Below are 17,914 nucleotides of genomic sequence, written 5' to 3'. Positions count from 1 at the left end.
TTGAATTATTCTCAGAGCCATGCATTTTGAGGAAAGTGGTTAAAGTAACAATTTAAATTCTCAAGTGAAGGACAGATGCTGTCCTCTCTAGGATAATGGCTAAAAGAATAACAACAGAGTATATCATTAACAGGCCAATAGAGAAGAAAACTGAGTGTTAAGTACTTGATTAGAAAAAAAGAAAACAGATCAGATCATTAAAAAAGAAAACAGATCAGATCATTAGAAAACAAAGAGTAAAATGGTAAATTTAAACCTAAATATATTATCAATTACTTTAAATGTAAATGGACTACTAGATACTCCAAAGATTTGTAAGGTGAGAGAAAGAAAGCAAAATCCAACTACATGCTGCTCATAAAAGAAACAACTCAAAAATAAGTCTGAAAAGTTAAAGTATAAAAAAGATACACCATGTAAACACTAACCAAAGGAAAGCTATACTAATATCAGACAGGCAGACTGTAAGTCAAGAACCATTACTAGAACTAAAGGCATTTAATTATAATAAAAGGATCCAACACAACAAGAATATATAACAATTATACATTTGTATGTATCTAATAACATATCCTCAAAATATATTTGAAACAGCTAACAGAATTAAAAGGAGACATAAAAATTCATCATTTCAGCGAGAGATTTAGCTTATCTATCTCAGTAATTGACAGAATTGACAAAAAAAACCCTATGGATAGGAAGTTTGATCAATTCAATTAATAAATCTGATCTAATATACAGATATAGAATGCTACACCAATAACTACAGAATATACTGTACAGTCTATTCAAGTGTACACGTATCATTTACCAAGAGTAACCACAACCAGGCTATAAAACAAGTCTCAAAAATATCAAAAGACTAAAATCTTTACAGCATGTTATTTGGTAATAATGGGATTAAGCTAGAAATCAGTTTTAGAAGATCATTAGAATATCCCAAATAACTGAAAATTAAGCATTAAGTGTCTAAGTAACCTATAGGTCATAGAAAAAAAAACTACAATGGCCATTTTAAAACTTCTTGAGCAGAAAAATTTAAATATGACATCAAAACCTATAGGATGCTATTAAAACCATGGTTTAAAGGAAAATGCAGACCTTTGAATGCATATATTAGAAAAGCAGGCTGAAAATCAATTATCTAAGTATCTTTCTCACAAAAAGTTAGAAAAATAACAGCTAATTATAGCCAAAAAATAGTAAACTTGACATAAGAAGAAATGGCAAATATGTATTGGTCTATACTTAATATAACTGTATCCATAATTTAAAACTTTACTACAAAGAAAATCCCAGTCTCAGATGGCTTCACTAATGAATTTTCTTTCAAACATTGAAGGAAGAAGTAATACCAATCTCTTCCAGAGAATTGGATGAAAAAGGGAAACACTTCACAATTGATTTTATAAGACCAGCATATCCTCGATACCAAAACAAGGCAAGTTCATTACACAAAATGAAAATTACAAGTTAATCTCTTCCCTAAACATAGATACAAAATTCTTAAGCAAAATATTAGCATTGAATCCAACAAAATTGAATCCAACAAAACAGAAAAATGATAGCACATCTGTTGGGTTTATGACAGGAATGCAAGATTGTTTTAACGTTTTTTAATATGATTACCACGTTGACAAAATAAGGGAAAAACAAATTATATGATAATCTCAATAAATGTAGAAGAAGCTTTTGAGAAAAGTCAACACATGTTCATGATTTAAATGCCTATCAAATTAGAAATAAGAGAATTTTCTTAATTTAGCAAAACGGTTTCAACAACACTAAGTAAATGCCTACTTTAAATATTGAAAACTTTCTCCCCTGAAATTGAGAATGAGAGTAAGACAAACATATGCTATCATCACTACTATTCAAAATTATAAACAATGTCCCAGCTAGTACAATGAGGCAATTAAAAAAAAAAGGAAAGTATAAGAACTGGACAATAAAAAATAAAACTCTTTACCACATAAAATGATCATGCACACAGAAAATCCAAATGAACCTATGGATAAACTATTAAGACTAAGAAATGAATGTAGCAAAATCCTTGGAATCGAGGTCAACACACCAAAATCTATCGTATTGCAGTAGATTTATACAGGCAACAAAAATTAGATGGTGAAATGTTAAAACATGTAATTTGCAGTAACGACGAAAAGAATACAACTTAATGAAAGATACGTAAGAATGCTACAAACAGAACTTGAAAACATTATTTAGAGAAATTAAAGACAGCCTAGACAGACAGCTCTATAAAGTTCATTGACTAGAGGGCCCAGTCAATGAACTAGATGTTAACTCTCCCAAATTGATCTACAAATTCAATGAAATCCTAACCCAAATCTCAGCCGGTGTCTCTTTTTTTAAGTGGACTTTCTCTGGCAGAAAAGTCTACCACTTATAGACCAATCAGCCGTGACCTAGAGGTTAATTATCAAACCATTTAAATTTACTGCAGACCAAAGAATAAACGAACCTCAGTCCAGATATAATTTTGAGTTCTAAAATGCTTTAAGCTCCTCCTAATTATGTGTCTCACTGTTGCAGTAAATATTTTTAAAGGTCTCAAACTCTTCCATCATTGTCTATAAGATATAGGGAAACCCTGTCTGTTTATATTCCCAGAGCTTAGAACTCTGCCTGACCCACGGCAGCCACTCAATAAATATCTGTTGAATGAATAGTGGTGTCTGACCTGGTCAGGAGTGTAAGGGAAGATTTCCCTAAGGAAGTAACAACTGAGCTGAAATTGGGAAAACAAGCAGCAGTTACTGAGGGAAGAAGGAAGGGAAGGACATCCACACAGAAGGAACAGCCAGTGCAAAGGCGCAGGGGCAGAAGGAGACACTGCACAAATGAGGGCTTAAAAGAAGATGCATGAGACTGGAGGTCAGAGTCCAAAAGGAAGTAATAGCTGAGAAAGATGTTAGGAGAGATCTGTTAGCTGTTTGAAGGGTATAAAGGCAATTCTCACAGAATGAGATTAATACGCCTGTCAAGTCTGAGCAAAAACAAGAGCTCTATGTAAAAAACACTACATAATTATTTCATAATAATAAAACCAAATGTGGCATATAAAAAAGATTAAAATGTATTCAATACATAATACTTTTTTAAAAGGCATTACTACAATAAATTTAACCTAAATCCCATAATTTAATCGTCTCTATTCTTATTTTTCTATCCTGATTTCAAATGATTGCTCCAACTAAAAAACAAAAAAAACCTGCTATATGAAAGATGTTTTATAAAACACATCAACTGATGAAAATTTATTTGTAGATCTAGTTTAATAAGAAACACTCGTTCTATTCGTTGAGATATTATTGATACTATAGTAAGTATGTCTGATATTTTAATGTTAAACTACTTAATAGTAATATGTGTCATTTATCTTACCTCTGTAAATGCGCTATGTAAATGAACATATTCTCTTATGAAACAAAAAATTCATGGGCTAAGTATAGGATTGACACCAGAACTATACATAATAAGAGCTTTAACAAAAAGAGTACTCTTTAAAATGTGAACTTCCTGCCTTATCCTAACAGATTTATTGATTCCCAACATTCTCCAAATCATTCATTAACAGCCCTCTCTTCAGAGGAAGAGCTAAATCTAATTACTTCCCACCTGCAGACGGATATCAGTTACGAGAACACACACTCTAAACCTGGTGCTCTGTAACTCCAATGAAACTACCATCACTTACAAAGGAGCTAAATGACAAAAACGTCTTTAAATCTACACAAATCAATTCCCAGCACTAGAAAAGGTTATGTTCAAGATAGTTATACCATCTCCCCATATAAAACTGTAATTACTACTATCCACTTCTATTATAATCTCCCCAAATTAATAATGTTGTATAGCTAATGAGAAACATAATACATAAGCTGATAATAAATAACAATAAATACATATATTACCTCATTAAAAATTTTTTTTTGTTTTTTTGGGCAGTGCAGCACAGCTTGCAGGATCTCTGTTCCCCATCCAGCAATCGAACCCGGGCCCTTGGCAGTGAAAGCCTGGAGTCCCAACCACTGGACTGCCAAGGAATTCCCTCATTTAATCTTTTAACCCTCCAGACAGCTCACCATGATAGGTACCATTAGCGCTCCGCTTTGTAGTAAGGAAGGGAACTTACTCTAGGTCACGCAGGTCACTAGGTGGCAAAGCCAGGACTCGGACCAGATCGGACCACCAGGAAGCCCATGCTCTTCATGTCTGTGCAATGCAGGCACCGTGAGCCAGCAAGGCAGACCATGCACCAATGAATAACTTCCATCTTTTAGTACCTAGGCGCTAACTTAATCATCTCCGATAAGTCTGTTCACTTTCTCAGGACACATGGACGCAAGCTCAAAAGGAGAAAGTTCATAAATGACACCCACACATCAGCTACAATTAATAGCAAAATTGTTTTTTAATTCATAGGTTGAGAGTGGGGATATATTTTGTATTTTCTATAGTCCTGTTCACATTTCAGTGATTATGAGATAATTAAAAGCTCTGCTAAAGCGCAACTTTCCAACCCCTCTCCTCCCCAAAATACATTTACTTCAGTTTGAAAAAGAGATAAATCTATTAGACTTACTTGATTTTGCAGCCTCTAGCTCTTGGGACACTATGTTTTTTAAAGTGCTTGTTATTATCATTAATATTTGAATATCTGCAAGCAAACTGCTAATTCAAGCTTATAGAGAAGTGGGTTTTAGGTGTTCTCCTTTTATTTCTTAGACCTAAAGTTGCACATAAGAAATTCTAGTTCATATTTACATTGGCAAGAGTTCAAAAATGATCTTCAAATGGTTTATATCCATTTTGACAAAGACTTGAGAAGACAGAACTATACCTTTTTTTTTTTAAGACTTCAACAAAACAGTTAACGTATAAAGGAACTATTATAAGCCCTCATCTAAAAGAAAAAGTCTCTGCCGTGGAGATGCTCATGTCTCGATGATTACAGATGTCTCAAGTTCTACCACATAAGTAATTCTGATCTGTTTACCAGCACAGAGGATGGCATCTTCTGTGCTCTTCTCTGGAATCATTTAGTAAGTTACAGAGACAACCACTTGACAACACTAAGGCGTGACTATGGGAATCTAAAACTCTTCTATAATATTCTGGAGTTTTTCTAAGATTGATCCCCTGTGCTGGAATCAGGCATCCGATAAAATTCTTCTATTCAGTCAAGAAATATTTATTGAACACCTACTATGTTCTAGGCATTGAAGCTGAAAATACAGCAGGAAAAAAAAACAGAGCCACTGTCTTTATGGGTTTTATACAGTAGAAGAAAGAGGAGGACAAAGATATACTTTTTGTTTGTTTGCACGATGTGCTAGGTGGTAACAGTGCTATTGAGACGAACAGGTAAGGGGGACAGAGACTTTGAGAGACAAAAAGATTACATTTTTACAGTGTTTGGGGTAAGTCACTCTGATAACACTCAAGTACAGACCTGAAAGGAACAAGGAAGTTAAGTCATACAAATATCTGGCGAAAGAAGAGTCCCAGCCAAGGGGACAGCAGTGCTAAGATCTGGAGGCCAGAGCAGGCTTGGTACGTTCAGAGAACAGCAAGCCTGGAGTGCAATGAGCCAGCAGGGGGCGGGGTAGGGGCTAGCAGGGGCCAGAGCATGTGGGGAGGCCTCAGAGGCCCCTGAACTGACTTTGCCATCCATTCTAAGTGAGAAGGGAACCTGGGGGCGGGGGTTGTATTTTGTTTTCTCTTGGCATCACAGTCCTTTGAGCAAGGAAATGATTGTAGCTGATTCCAAGTTCCAAAAGATTGTTCTCATTGTTACAAAGGAAACAGACTGTAAGGTATTAAGGGCAGAGGCTGGGAAACCAATTAGAAGGTACCTGAGGTAAAACAAGAGTAATGGTAGCAGACTGTACTTACTGGGGGTGGTGGAAGCGGTGACAAATGATCAAATCTGAAGGCAAGGTCAACAAATTCACTAATGGATTCAACTTAACACAGGAAGGGAAAAGGGAGAAGTCAAGGATGACTCCAAAGTTAGGGTCCGGGCCACTGAAAGAACGAAGATGCCATTTACGAAGTTGGGAAAAGCTGTGGGAGGAGCAGGTTGGGGCAGTATTGGTACAGGGACTCAGGAGTACATCCCTGGACCTGTTGAGTTTGAGATGCCTAGTTAGCCATCCAAGTCGAAATGTCAAGTGGACACATGAGCGTGAAATGAAGGGAAGAATTTTCTACTGAAGATAAGAATTTGGGATTCATCAGCAGGTAAGATGATATTAAAGCTGTGCGATAAGATGAGATACCTAGAAAACTGGGGTAGACAAAGAAAGGAAGGACTCCAAAGACTAGATCTGAAGGCCGTGCAATGCTTAGAGAAATCTGCAGAAACCGTCAAAGGACGCTCAGCTGTAAAGCCAGTGAGATGGGCAGAGAAGCAAGAAAGAAAGGTGTCCTGGAGGCCACGTGTGATGTGCTGAATGACTGTTCAGCAAATATTCACTCCCCTTCCCTTCCCAACTGTGGATGGAGTGGCGTCCCTGCCCGCCGATGTCAGGCCTGGCTATGTGAGTTTCTTTGGCCAACAGGAACATTAGTGGACAAGACGAAAGAAAAGGCCTTCGGTGTGCCTGTGTGGCTCGACTTCACTGTGGGACCCCAATGATCCGCCATGACAAGAGCAGACCCTGCGTAGTCTCCTCAGCCTAAATCCCAGAACAAATACACAAGGAGCAGATCTGAACCCAATCCACAGCCTGGAGCAGGGCCACCCAACTCAGCCCAACCTAGATCAGTTGAAATGCAGCCTACCTAGGAGACCTATGAACGAAAAATTAAATGTGAGCTACTGAGTTTTAGGGTGGTTTGTAATGCAGCATGACTAAAGCACCAGTGAATGCATACACCAAGTGAAGGAAGTCTTTCAAGAAGAAGGCATTGATCAACTCTCAAATGCTACTGAAAGGCTGGGTAAGATGAAGACTGGGAACTGATTCCGGATTTGGCAAGGTCATTTTGAAGCACTTTCAGGGGAATGGTGGGTGTGCACATCTAACTGGGATAGATTCAAGGATGGGAGGAGAGAAAAAGCAAAGATCAACTCTTACAGGACATTTTGCTATAAAGGAGAGCAGAGAAATGGTGTTGAAGCTGAAGAAAAATGTAGGGGTTAAGGAAGTATTGTGTTTGTGGGGTTTTTTAAGGTGAGCTTAAATTATTAAAGTTTATAAGGCTTCCCTGGTGGCGCAGTGGTTGGGAGTCTGCCTGCCGATGCAGGGGACGCGGGTTCGTGCCCCGGTCTGGGAAGATCCCACATGCCGCGGAGCCACTGGGCCTGTGAGCCATAGCCGCTGGGCCTGTGCGTCTGGAGCCTGTGCTCCGCAACGGGAGAGGCCACAACAGTGAGAGGCCCGCGTACCGCAAAAAAAAAAAAAAAAAAAAAAAAAGTTTATAATATTACAGTATATAAACTGATGGAAATTATCCAATAGTGGGGGGAAACTGATGATAGAGAAAAAGACCATTATCTGTGAGTGGGCAAGAGGGGAAGGTACAAACGCACAAGTGGAGGGGGAGGGTTTAGAAAGGAGCCCAGCCACTTGGGGGTCCCTCGGGGAGATGGTAGTAGGCGTGCGTTCAGAAGCAGGTGAGACTGAAGACGCAGTGGTAGAAGCCTGTGCAAGTTCTCTAGAAGCCAGGTCATCGGCAGAGGGCAAGGAGGCAAGAGGGGGCACATGTTTGAGGGGACAGAAGAAGACGAGAGATGGTTGTTGAGGATGGCAGGATAGTGAGCAGACAGGGAAAAGGAGGAGGGTTGCCAGAATCAGCCGCTTGGGCTCACACACGGGTTACATTGAAGTCTTAACATTTCTCTCTACGTGGCAAACCACGTATGATGAAACAGTGCATCTCCTTTGAAACTACTACTGCTGTAAATGAACAAATGAGAAAACTGTCTGAGAAACCAGTTGTAAAAGTAGAAAAGAGTTGAAATTGGGCTTTAATGAAATGACACTAAAATGCCTTTCAAGCCAATCGGATGCCATTAAAATTACTGTGAGCTGGAGAAATGAAGAACCCAACTGAGTAGAAGAAGATATCTGAAACAGCAGCGGGGCTTAGCCTGGAGCTGACAGAAAAATTAGGTGAGAAGCAAATCTGAATCCAGTTTGGGGCTGCACTCGTCCATATGGTAGCCACAAACCACATCTGGCTACTGAGCATGTGAAATACGGCTAGTGCAACTATGGAAAAGATAATTTAATTTTATTTAATTTTAATTAATTTAAATTTAGAAATTGAAGCAATGTCCAATATTTTTCCATCAACGACAACTTTACCATTTGCGCAGGACTACACTTCATTGTAACTGGTGGAAATTTCGCATCTAAATTGAGAAATTGTGTAAGTGTAAAATACATGCCAGACTTCATGAAAAAATTAAAAAGCATGTCAAAAATCTTGTTAGTAATTTTTATATTGTTACATGTTGAAATTACAATGATATTTTGCACATGTTGGGTTAAGTAAAATCTCTTATTAAAATCACTTTTTACTTTTTTAATATGGCTACCTGAAACTTAAAATGACATATTGGACAGCACTGGTCTACGGATTAAAACACCAGTACTATCTGAAGAGCACAATTTGGAGTCACCTGTTGTCACGGTGACTACAAAAGAGGGTGAAGCCTGTCATTCAAGGTCACAGGAAGAATTATCCAGGATGTATGTAGCCCAAGTGCAGCATCTAAGCCTTAAATCTATGATCAATAAGGAGCCATGTTTTAATGAAAAACAGTCAAGCAGTAACTCGAAATCAATGTGGAATGGTACGATAACGAAAGTTCACCTAAGGTGGTACCTCCAGCTTACCCGAGATAATAAACTTCTTTCCAATGGGTAAGTGCCTTTCCAATCTAGAGAAGGTTTAGAGTGTATAGACATGATGAAGAAAATCAGACTCACGTTAATACTTTTTAGAAAAGTTTAGAAATATGTTTTATATTAATTGGAACAGTTTGTGCATAATTATTATGTTTTTAATGTTTAAAAGAATCTGACATAAACTGACAGATTAGCCCCGTGATTCTCGTTTAAAATGTGTGCTATATTTAGGCATATGATTTATTTAGATTGAAATGTTTAAGAGGATTTGGCTATGTCTATAAAATATTAATTTTGTAAGTGATGGAACAGTCAAAGGAACTTGAGCTAAGTATTTGGAAAGGTTTCACTCATGTGAGTCGTACATTTGCCCACTAAGCATCTGATTTGTTTAAAAAGAAAATCAACTATATGAAATTTATATACACAATTGAAAATGTTTAAGGGTTGAAATTTAACTAAGTTTATCAATGAGACTGACAGTTTAAGGCGCTCAATCTGTTCGATTTGAACTAAAGTTTCATCGAAGAAGAAGTGAAGGTGATGGCTCACATTTACCAGTTCTATAAGCAGAATAAGAAGATAAGTAAGTTGGAACTTAGAGGCCTAAAGGAAACTCGATTTTTATTTTTACCTGTAAAAACATCAAATATCAGTTGTTCTTTCTGTAGACAAAACATACTCTTAATTGCTAATAATTAAGACTTTACACATATTTATTCGCTTAATCCTCACAACCCAATGAAGTAAGTAAATATTCTCCCCATTTCACAGTCAAGAAATGATGACACAGCACGATGAAGGAGCTGCCCCAAGGTCATGCAGCTAGATGGTAGGACAGCCAGCATTCAAATACAGGCCGCCTGGCTTCAAAATGCATGCTCTTAACCACTGTGCTTTACTGACCCTCAGATTGCCCTTGAACCTGAAAAAAGGCTCACATCGACAAAAATAACTAATTGTTCAAAAAAGTGAGCTTTTACATGCTGTTAAGATTTTAACTAAAAGTCTCTCATCCCTCTTTTTTCCCAGTAGCTACCAAGAAAGGTCTGCAGTAGGAATTCCAGGAAAAAACCATGATGTACAAAAGGGAGTGACCCAAATGAGAACAGTTTTCAAGGCTTCTGACTTCATTCTGATCCCCATACTCCAGGCCTCCGGATTCCTAAGACAAGGAACTCTCCCGCAGTGACAGAGAACATATTGCTCTGACCCTCAGAGAAGTCCAGCCTGAGGGATGTGACATTTATTGAGTTACTTTTCATTGCATTTCTTTTCATCCTGTAACATCTCATATGGCCCTTTTGGGGGTTAATTCTGAATCCAGGGCACAGTACCAAATAAAACAAATTCAGGAGAGAGAAGATAATTCCTTTTCATTTTGTTTTTAATTCTAAAAATAGGTTTCAGGGGAAACGTTCTCCCCCTCCTTCTACACCAAAACCCCACCTAGAGTCTGCATCAATGAACATAAACAAGGACATATGGTTTTGGTTACCTCCTGAGAACCATCTCCCCTCTCGAAATTGACCACACCCACCATCCTGAATCTGCCCCACCAGGCAGTCCTCAACTGCACTCTTTCCAAAACATACATAGTCAAAAAGCATCTTCACTGCAGCAGGAAGGCCTTCTTTGTTGGCTGGTAATGAACAAAGCAATCATAGTCAACTTCAGATTGTGATTTATCACGCAAATCATGTTTTTAAATGTACCAACTCTGTGCGATCTTGGATAAGCTATTTATTAGCATTTTACACATGAGGAAACAAGAGTTATTGTGAAGTTCAAAAAGATATTTTGTGTAGCATACTTAATAGACTAATGATAGCTATTACAATATTTATTATTAAAAGAACCTACAGAACTATATTTCATTACTTGCTTTTATGGACACCTGTCTCTTATTTAATCTTACTTTTCATATAGCTTAAATAAGAAAAGCCCCCTGAAATTAAAACACTTAATCACTCTTCTATGGAGACAGCGAGAACATGAGCTTATAAGGGGGAGAGAGGTTAGAAGGTAAAATACTAAAAGCATTATAAAGACAAACGTAAATGATTTTTAAAGATCCATTTTTTGTTCTCTTTGACTAGAATAATCAAAAGTTTATGCATAACTGCTGGTATAAAATTAAGCTAGCTAGTGTTTTTTATGCTTTTTACATATAACCTTTTAAGAAAAGACCCTCAAGAACCCAAATAATTTGAAAATGAAATTGTGGTATTTGATTTCTAATGTCATACTTCAAATAACTAAAAGCTCAAAGTAATTTTATAGTGCCCTAATGATACATTTTGAAACTTGGATAACTGAAGTAATACTACTCTAAGAAATTTGAGTCACTTTCCTAAGACCCTAAAATTGACATTTTTAAGGCCCTCAATACTGACTTTGGAACTAGATTTAAAAATAATAATTTAATATCACATAAAAAATCTTTTAAGTATTCAAATAAGAAAAGCACATTTGTACCTATCTTATCTTTGGAAATGAGTAAGTTCTTGTTCTTAAGAAGTTTACAGTCTAGCACAAAAAACAGATACATGTATTTTCCAACAACATGCTAAATTGTTAAAAAAAAAAATGGTATACACAGAGTTCTCTTGGAAGAGACTGAGTGAGAAGGGAGTATCACCTGGTCCTCCGGACAGGTTAGAGCTACTGAGAAAAGAACAGGTGCGCTTATAGCACAGGGAATTATAACTTGTAATGGAGTATAATCTGCAAAAATACGGAATCACTATGCTGTCTTCCTGAAACTAATATAATATTTTAAATCAACTGTACTTCAATTTTTTTAAAAGGTGAGCCTAGACTGATGATAGTCTACATAAGGCAATAAAAAATAGACACATATAAAAGATATATTTACATGTATATAGCAAGGCTAACACCATAGGGAATATATATTCTTTCAATATATGAATACAAATAAGAAGTGAAAGAACAACTACCTTCAAAAGTATCTTTTGTATAAATTAGCTTATTCTAGTTCTTTAAAGTATAGAACACACTGGCATATGTCACAATACACTATGAAGAAATAATTCTCGTTTTATGACCTTAGGTTTTGTTTCTTTCCATTAAAATAAGAAAAAAGCCCAAGTGTCTTTATTTCAGTGAATTAAAAAGCAAAGCTTGCTGCATTCCTTGACATAAAGAAGCCAGGAATCTGGTACATTTTGTGTATCTGTAGGTTAATATAACAGAGAAAGATCACATCAGTTTCCTCCTTCTGAAAATGGGGAATCACAGTAGTACCTACTTCGTAGAGTTCTTAAGAGGATTAAATAAATTAATATTTGTAAAGTGTTTAGAACACAGCTTCTATTAGGAAGCGCTAGCAAGGGTTTGATTGATAGAAAAAAGATGGAACTGCAATCATACTAACCAGGGTCAGAGGAAACTATATGAAACAAGACGAAATGCCAGATAAGACCACACAGAAACCTTTCATTAGAGGTTTACCATTCAAGAGTCTGAGTAAGCATCTATTCTTCAATACAACTATGCCTGACACGACACGTAGTGATAAAATTGTGTAAAATGCCATGTCTCCCGTGAACGACTTTGGTTATCATAGAGGGAAGACAGTTCATAATGGACTGATACTCAGAGCAACAATTTCTCGTTTGAACACACCAAATATGTGGGACAAACACATAGTTTTATTTTATAGCTCCATTACTGTCTTGATTATCTAACTGTTCTCCCTGACCAATTAGATTATATAATATATCTGCGTTGAAAATCTTTATTCTTATGCCCTAATTTGTGGTTCATAATATTCAAAGTGTGCTTGCACCACAATTCAGGGGAGTCACTTTTTACTCAGTCGGGAGAAAAAGCGGGGCTAAGTGATGAGAACCGCGTCTCTGTTGCAGAGTCTCTGGAAACCGTGTAAACAGCCCGTGGGGAGTTGCTTCAGGAGTTTGAACCATAAGGTGCTGAAGAGATGATCAGTGCCATCCATCTTTTTCCTCCCCTCCCCTTCACTCCAAGCCAGGCGGGGTCTCAGTGTGTATTAATCTCCCTTTCTAAGACTTTTTAACTCACTGAAGCCTCCACTTTGAGGTTCTTTGGCTTTCATTTCAACTGATTATGAGGTAAAGAAGCAGAGATCTAGATCCAGGCAGTTAGGGAAATGAGCACTTGGTCACCTAACAGGATCCCAAATTTTCCTATCCACCACACAACCTCTGTACATGTCTGAAATGTGAAATTAAGGATTATAACATGTGTTGTGGGTTTTTTTTTAATTACACACCATTATAAACTAAGTTTCTAATATTTTTCTGATTGAATAAGAAATTAACCAAATCATATTTTCTAAAAGCCCTGGGGATATAAAATTACTTAAATAGCATTAAGAATTAACTGGTAACTTTTCCCCATAAGAAAAGGAAGGCTGAAAACTAGGCCAATGGAGAATATTTGGGTATTGTATGTAATGAGTTACACATACAATAAAAGAATAATCATAGTAGTTGGAAAACAAGTAAGTCCTCAACCATAAGAGCTCAGGTGACTTTATCAAGTGATACGGAATAAAGAGAAGGAAACACCTGATAAACATTTGCTGACTGATGTCCAAAACTATATAATTGCTACAAAGAACTGGCACATATGGAAATCAATCACTGACCTCGAACTATGTTTATAACACTCCAATTCTGTGCTAGACTGTATAAATATGTGTTTCCCATTTTGTAAAGTGGTTTATAAAATGGCTTAAGAGAGCTTATCCTCATTTTAACTGAGGGCACAAAAAAAATGAAGTATGGGCCCACAAATGTTTTTCAGCCTCCGTCAATCTCTGCTAATAATTCACGGCACAAAACACCCCTTCATATCACCACCAGCATGGGTTTCCCATGCCTTTTCTCAGCACAGTGGTTATAATCAATACCCACCACGCACAGCAGGTCAGTTGACAATACCTTACATTTATAGCATTTTTTCCTCGAGGTCACGGGGCTAACATTATTCTCCCCAGCCACAAATCCAAACCTAAGTGTTTTGGTAATGAAGAAATCATTTTTAAAAGAAACTATCACTTTTTCAGAAATGTGCTTTTACAAATGCTACAACACATTGTACAACATGCTAAATTACCAAGCAGTCATCACGTTACCACAGTGCTAGAAATTGCTAGAGAACACTGACCCAGAAACAGCCAACAAAGGCTTCTGTGGCCTAATACTGTCCATGCAGGTTCATACGGTTACAAACAAATGACTTTCAATGGCACAAGTACAAGGTTAATCCTACTTAAACAAGAACATGCCTTGGCTCTTTTTATCTCTTTGGACCTGCTTGGTAAGTCAAGTTACATACTTCTTCAGGTAGAACAATGGCTGTGGTTTTAATTATCAGACCAAATTTTACAACGTAAACCAAAAATTAGGACCAGGTTTTTTTTTTTAATCATTAAATTAAGAGTTTATAAAACTATGACTTTCCAAAATTATAAAATAATTTTACAAAATTAAGACTTTTCTAATTTTAAGACTCTGAAGCCTAGAATCGCAGAAGACTCCTATTACTGTGAATGAGCGAGAGTGACAACTGGTATTCTACACCTGAGGATGCTGTGTGCTGTTCCCTACTTCCACCAGGTGGCCAGTCTCAACCATGGACGTACACCACACTCCCATTGGCATTTCCTAAGAAGGTACTGTGGATATCACAGCACTTTTTGCTTTCGTTATTTGGTTATGCACCTACCTCATGATGCTAGTAACATATATAAGCATGCCAAATTGTTGTTTTTCACTTCACTGACAAAAGCTTCATTTCCTGCTTCAGAGCCTGTGTAAATAAACCACTAGAACAAAGCGGTGCTTGCAATACATGCCTGTTTATTGCTGATGTTTACTGACTTTAGTTTTTTGGCAGAAAGCGATACGGCTTTAAAGATGCCAAACTGTCTTGAATCCTGTGCCTTGTGTGAGCTAGCAGCAAAGGCAAAACATGAGTCCTTATTGTGCTGAACTAACATTGGCTATCTCCTTTCTTCAGAACACAAACTAAGGGCCACAGGCTAGAACTCATAGTGAGGGGCCCATGTGGCTGAAAAGCAGGTCCAGAATACTTTCACTTGAATGTTGGATTTGCTAACAGGGATGTGAATAAAGCTGTACTCTTGGTGCCTTAAAAAGAACACAAAAACGATTATTTTTGTTACAAAACATGAAACTATATTCTGTCTATATAACAGGACCAGGATTCAATATCCTGGTTGCCTTTCATGCTTAAATGAGAAAATACTTATTTTTCTCTCCTGGTTATCTTCTGAAAACAGATAGACTTCATTTTAATCAATGTCCCATTTCATTACCATCATCAAAGAGTATTTAGCAGAATATCTGTGAATCACTCTACAGGTAAAATTCAGTTGAACAACAAACCCAATTGTGAAATAATCTGCAAATTGTTGTGGCAACTCAATTCTTTAGTTTCCAATACAATCTTCTAATGAAGTGACATGACTTAAAATTACTAGCAAAGGGCTTCCCTGGTGGCGCAGTGATTAAGAATCCACCTGCCAATGCAGGGGACACGGGTTCGACCCCTGGTCCGGGAAGATCCCACATGCCGTGGAGCAACTAAACCCGTGTGCCACAACTACTGAGCCTGCGCTCTAGAGCCCCCGAGCCACAACTACTGAGCTCGCGTGCCACACTGCTGAAGCCCGCGTGCCTAGAGCCCGTGCTCCACAACAAGAGAAGCCACTGCAGTGAGAAGCCCTTGCACCACAACGAAGAGCAGCCCTCGCTTGCTGTAACTAGAGAAAGCCCGCTCGCAGCAACAAAGACCCAACGCAACCAAAAATAATAAATAAATTTAAAAAAAATTTTAATTACTAGCAAATAGGAACAGACTTAGAAACCTAGTAATCAGCTAGCTAACAGGTGCTGAAATCCCAAAAGAGGGAAGAGGAATATCACTTTATGTCTAACACCTCAAGTAGCTTTAACATCCGTAATGCTAATCAACTTAACTGCAATTCAAAATGATCACTGCCAATGATTTCTTCTCGTTAACTACCTTTTAGCAAAAATATAATTTCTTGCTTTCCATATAATGTTCTCTAACTGACCTCTTCCAACTTATAAATTATTTTACTAAGTTGGGTACACAGTTTAATAAGTTGAATTATCTTCCAGTTATCAATGTGACATTTCTCCCCAATTTAAAAAATATTAACAAATACATTATTTCCTTCTGAATTGATCAGCTATATTTCTAAAAATGAAAACTGTTTTCCGTCTTTCACATGAGTACACCTAAGATGATACCTAAGTAGCTACAAAACAGTCTTCACAATCCTATTTTTAATCCATTCTTTGTGTCTGCAACAAACTAAATATCACGAAATGATGGCGAGGCTTGGGGCCGTTGAGAAAAGAGGAGGTTACCCATAACTTGAGCAATTCCCCATCCAGTACCCGAATGCCCTTAGCAACGCCATCGAAACCCTCTGCATCACACTCATAAACAGATGCAAACACCGCCCAGATACCTGCCCTCAGAGGTGCTTTGGTTTGCACCTGGTTCACACATAGAAACGCAAGGCATTTTCCAGTTCCTTAAAGCACGAACACAATACCTTCCAGAAACAGCAGCAACGACATCGGTACCAAGTATCTAATCTACAAAGTATTGATCCTATTAACGCTGGTATTGCCGGATGGGAAAACCGGGCTACCTTTCCCATTTAGTTACACCTTCCAAAGATAAAGGCGGTTATGTTCAAAATCCAAACGAACTTCAGAAGCACCTCAAAATGCTCCCGTCCCAGGCATGTAAGCCTGGGCTCACTTTTCAGAGACTGTTTTTTAAAAAAGTCTCGTTTGTTCCCTCGGAGACCTTAGCATCATCCCGTCCTCAAAGAGAATCAACTAGGAAACATTAAAGTCCAGAGGTAAATATTTTCGTATCTTTTTTTTTTTCTTTCTATAAGCCTCGGTAACACGCCGAGAGGGAGAGGGAGAGAGAGAAAGGATAACGCAGGCAGGTACCACCCCCGCCTCTCCGCACAGCCTCACCCGCGCGCCGGGCCGTCTCCGGGCAGCTCCACGCCCCGTACGCCGTCGAGCCGGGACTGGCAGGGCCGTCGCGCCGGGAGGAGGCTCGGGCCCTGCGCCGACCGCGAAGTTTGCCGCCCGCCGCCGCCGCCGTGCCCCGGGCGCCTCTGAGGTTGCGGGGCGGCTGGGGAGACCGTCACCGGTGGGGACGCGCCCCTCGGGGACTCCGGTGCAGCCGGGCCCCGGCGCCCGCTCCCCGCAGCGTGCGGACGGACCCCCACCCCCGGCGCCCGACCGGAGCCCTCCGCGCGGCGGGCGCGCTCGCCTTACCTGGCCCGCGGCGGCGGCGGCAGCCGTGGCGGTGGCGGCGGCGGCGGCGGCGGCGGCGGGAACGGGGCCGGGAGCCGCTCCGGCGGCGGCGGCGGCGGCGGCGGCGGCGGCGCCTGGGAGGGGAGGGCGGCGCCGGCGGAGGAGGAGCTCGGGCGAGGAGCTGGCGGGCAGGCGAGCGGCTTTGTTTCCACTGCGCGGAGCCACCGACCCTGCGTCACCATGGCAACCGCCGGGGCCCCCAGGCCCAGTGGGGACCCCCCGGCGCCCGGGGTCAGGGACCCGCCGGGCCGCCGCCGGAACCCCTGCCCTTCTCCTCAGCAGTCTGGCTTCTCCGAGGAGACAAGGACCCCTAAGGAGCCGCCACCACCACGAACACACCCCTCTCTCAGGCTCCGTTGCCAAAGCGTCGGTCTCGCCCTAGCAAGAGGGGAAGGGGGGCCAGAGCCAATTCCTCTTTGCCTCGTAGTGGGCACCCCCTTTGGCTTCCCACACTGGACATTCCAAAGCCCCCTCCACACCTTTCTCCTTTGGAGCTGTACCCTCAAAATGGAAATTCACTGAAGAGAGAAGAAAGCAGTGCAAACTGATGAAGCGTGCAGCAACTGGTCCTGGTGCTCCTGCGGCCGCTGCCGCCGCAACCTCGGAGCTGCCAAGACGCACGTG

General features: G+C 39.6%; 2 protein-coding genes across 3 annotated transcripts in view; both read right to left on the bottom strand.

Moving 5' to 3' along the window:
- CD83 (CD83 molecule) overlaps positions 1-17,062 on the bottom strand; it is a 178,351-nt gene extending 161,289 nt beyond the window's left edge. Inside the window, exon 1 of the mRNA XM_073810349.1 lies at positions 16,943-17,062. The gene's annotated coding sequence lies outside the window, so the exon portion shown is untranslated. The remainder of the gene's footprint in view (positions 1-16,942) is intronic.
- Positions 1-17,356, bottom strand: part of RNF182 (ring finger protein 182) — a 58,029-nt gene extending 40,673 nt beyond the window's left edge. Inside the window, exon 1 of one of the 2 annotated variants that reach the window (XM_073810347.1) lies at positions 17,252-17,356. The gene's annotated coding sequence lies outside the window, so the exon portion shown is untranslated. Of the gene's footprint in view, positions 1-16,942; positions 17,082-17,251 lie in introns of those variants that run through there. The other variant, XM_019945219.3, reaches the window with a different exon arrangement.
- Positions 17,357-17,914: the final 558 nt, after the last annotated feature.

Source organism: Tursiops truncatus, chromosome 10 (genome assembly GCF_011762595.2).
Source record: "Tursiops truncatus isolate mTurTru1 chromosome 10, mTurTru1.mat.Y, whole genome shotgun sequence".
NCBI lineage: Eukaryota > Metazoa > Chordata > Mammalia > Artiodactyla > Delphinidae > Tursiops > Tursiops truncatus.
Note: the sequence above shows the minus strand (reverse complement) of the source record. Positions and strands in the feature narration are given on the sequence as shown.